General features: G+C 45.7%; 1 long non-coding RNA gene across 1 annotated transcript; it reads right to left on the bottom strand.

The window, feature by feature from the left end:
* Nucleotides 1-888, bottom strand: LOC133418902 (uncharacterized). Its single transcript, XR_009770493.1, has 3 exons — nucleotides 794-888; nucleotides 239-317; nucleotides 1-124 (listed from the first exon to the last, which is right to left on the bottom strand). It is a non-coding gene; the product is annotated as an uncharacterized LOC133418902 (long non-coding RNA).
* Between the last annotated feature and the right edge of the window lie 2,406 nt (nucleotides 889-3,294).

Genomic DNA, 3,294 nt, shown 5'->3' with positions numbered 1-3,294 from the left:
TGGTCCTGGTCCTGGTCCTGGTCTGGTCTGATCCATCGATGGTCCTGGTCCTGGTCCATCATGGCCTCCTTACAACATCATCCCAGTGCCTCTCCTTCAGTCTGCTGTGCAGAAGTGTCTTCACCTTAAACAAAACAATTCATGCATTAAGTATTGTTGTATTTATTTTGATACAGACTAGTGATAGTTCCTGCTGCGTGGGGGTCACAGTGTTTTTGGCATAAATAACAGACCAAACCTTCCTCAGTTTGCCTGAGCAGGTAAATTGGTTCAGCCACCGTTTGTCAAACCCACTGGCTCTGTGTTTTTGAGAAGATCTGTAAAGATGAATAAAAAGTCATGTTTAAATCACGTACACGTTGGCTTCGCGTTGATATGCGCCTAATGACTGAAAACTGATTTATGCCTCTGCGTTACACCAACGCAGAACATACGGCGTAAGGTGCGCGTCGCCGCGTACCCTACGCCGTAAGCTCTGCGTGGATTCAACGCGGAACCATAAATCAGCCTTAACGTTACCCTCGCCTCACAAATCGTCCCGTCCTGCACTCTGACCCTCGCTATCACCTTTCATGCATATTTGTGCACTACTTTCAGCCCTGACAAAATTGCTGCATCTTGTCAGTAACATGATTTATTACTTTTTAACTGCCTGTAACGTTAATTGTCTGCACTGTTTCACCTGCACTCTTGCTTCTCCTCGTCGCCAGGTCGCTTTTTAAAGTACTGTATATATACCGAATATAAGACGAATAAACAAGACATGTTTGGATGCAAAAGAAACAATATTTACCTGTTTGAACAGCCAGGGAAAACCAGGACGCCGATTTTTAATACAACAAATAGCGGAAAAACACGGAAAATAATTCTGGAGATTTCGTCTTCTTCTGCTGGTGCTGTGTCGTTGATACAGCGCCCCATAGTGGCGCAATGCTGCAACTGCAGTCAAAATAACATCCATCCAGTCAGTGAGTCCAACTTTTTCTCAACAGTTCGAAAAATTGAGAAAATTGATCTTGCGTCTTGTTGCATTTTGTTGCGGGTGTTGATCGCGTTAGTGGTGCCATCATGTGTTGCATATGTAGGCTATTTTAAAATTGTTAAATCAAATCCTTTTGTTGACAAAACGTATTTGGAGTTTAACTTTTGACATAATGGCTTTAGGGCTTCTTGTTTGAGAAAGAGTTGAAAGAAAATCAGAATTAAAAGCTTTAAAAACAACTAAATATTTCACTAAAGGTCAAAATTTTAATCTGTGTTTTTGTACACCACTCTATGGTGTACAAACAGTGTGTACACTGTACAAACTCTCATTTGTGTTGTATGAATTGCTACTATTTACTGTTTTTTATAAAGAAATACAATTAATATTATGCAGAATTGAGTTAAGCCTTTTGGCCCGGCCCTCCACAATATTTTCTGTTTCTCATGTGGCCCCATGGAAAAAATAATTGCCCAGGTCTGGATTAGATGGTGTTGCGATGGCTTCCAGTGCAACTGTGAGAAACCTTGGTGTTATTTTCGATCAGGATTTGTCGTTTAAACCATATGTCAATCAGGTTTGTAAAATAGCCTTTTTCCATCTCCGTAATATTGCAAAGATTAGGAAAATCCTCTCGCAGAGTGATGTAGAAAAACTAGTTCATGCGTTTGTATCTTCTAGACTAGATTACTGTAATGTGTTGTTAGCAGGATGTCAAAGTAATTTGCTGAATAGGCTCCAGCTGATCCAAAATGCAGCAGCACGAGTACTGACAGGAATTAGCAGGAGAGACCACGTCTCTCCAGTGTTAGCGTCGCTCCATTGGTTACCCGTAAAATTCAGAATCCAATTTAAAATTTTATTACTTGCGTATAAAGCCCAAAACGGCTTAGCTCCGCATTATTTGCAAGACCTGATAGTGCCTTATGTTCCTGTCAGAGTTCTCCGTTCTCAGAGTGCAGGTTTACTCGTAGTTCCTAGAGTATCTAAATGTAGATTTGGAGGGCGGGCGTTCTGCTATCAGGCACCACTACTATGGAACCAACTTCCAATCTGGGTTAAGGAGGCTGACACCACCTCCACCTTTAAAACTAAACTTAAAACATTTCTGTTTAGTAAAGCCTATAGTTAGTGTTTAGTAAACCTCTAGCTGGTGTTGGTAAATCTTTAGGTAGTGTAAACTCTAGTGTGTCAGAGTCGCTCCTGTAGTTTCTTGTGCTGGCCCCCCCTTCTCCTCCCTTTTCTCTCTTTTGTCCATGTTGCAGCATCCTTTGCCGGACACCGGAACCTGCAGGTGGTCGTGGGTGGCTTGTAGCTTGCATTACGGAGCACAAGTCTTTCCCTGACCCTGCACCCCAAACTGGGACTTGCTGATTGGGCCGGAGCTTCGGGAGCTGCATGCTGGCCTGCGGTCCCCACCCCTGGTCATCCCATTGCTGGCCCCCCCTTCTCCTCCCTTTTCTCTCTTTTGTCCTGCAGGTGGTCATGGGTGGCTTGTAGCTTGCATTACGGAGCACAAGTCTTTCCCCGACCCTGCACCCCAACCTGGGACTTGCTGATTGGGCCGGAGCTTCGGGAGCTGCGTGCTGGCCTGCGGTCCCCACCCCTGGTCATCCCGTTGCTGGCCCCCCCTTCTCCTCCCTTTTCTCTCTTTTGTCCTGCAGGTGGTCGTGGGTGGCTTGTAGCTTGCATTACGGAGCACAAGTCTTTCCCTGACCCTGCACCCCAACCTGGGACTTGCTGATTGGGCCGGAGCTTCGGGAGCTGCATGCTGGCCTGCGGTCCCCACCCCTGGTCGTTGCTGCTTCCACCTGCCTGCTGTGCTGTTGCCGTCCCTGACCCACCAGTCTGGCCCTTGGCAGGAGGGTCCCCCCTTATGAGCCTGGTCCTGCTCAAGGTTTCTTCCCTCCTAAAGGGGAGTTTTTCCTTGCCACTGTTTGGCTTAAGGTTTTTCTCCCACTAGGGGAGTTTTTACCTGCCATTGTTTATGTAATAACTGCTCGGGGGTCATTTTCTGGGTATGGGTCTCTGTAAAGCGTCTAGAGACAACTCTGTTGTATTAGACGCTATATAAATAAAATTGAATTGAATTGAATTGAACATCTGGATCACCTGAACATCTGTTTGGACCACCTGAACATCTGTTTGGATCACCTGAACATCTGGACCACCTGAACATCTGTCTGGATCACATGAACATCTGTCTGGATCACCTGAACATCTGGACCACCTGAACATCTGTCTGGATCACATGAACATCTGTCTGGATCACCTGAACATCTGGACCACCTGAACATCTGTCTGGGTCACCT

This window comes from Cololabis saira, chromosome 19 (genome assembly GCF_033807715.1).
Source record: "Cololabis saira isolate AMF1-May2022 chromosome 19, fColSai1.1, whole genome shotgun sequence".
Taxonomy (NCBI): Eukaryota; Metazoa; Chordata; class Actinopteri; order Beloniformes; family Belonidae; genus Cololabis; species Cololabis saira.
Note: the sequence above shows the minus strand (reverse complement) of the source record. Positions and strands in the feature narration are given on the sequence as shown.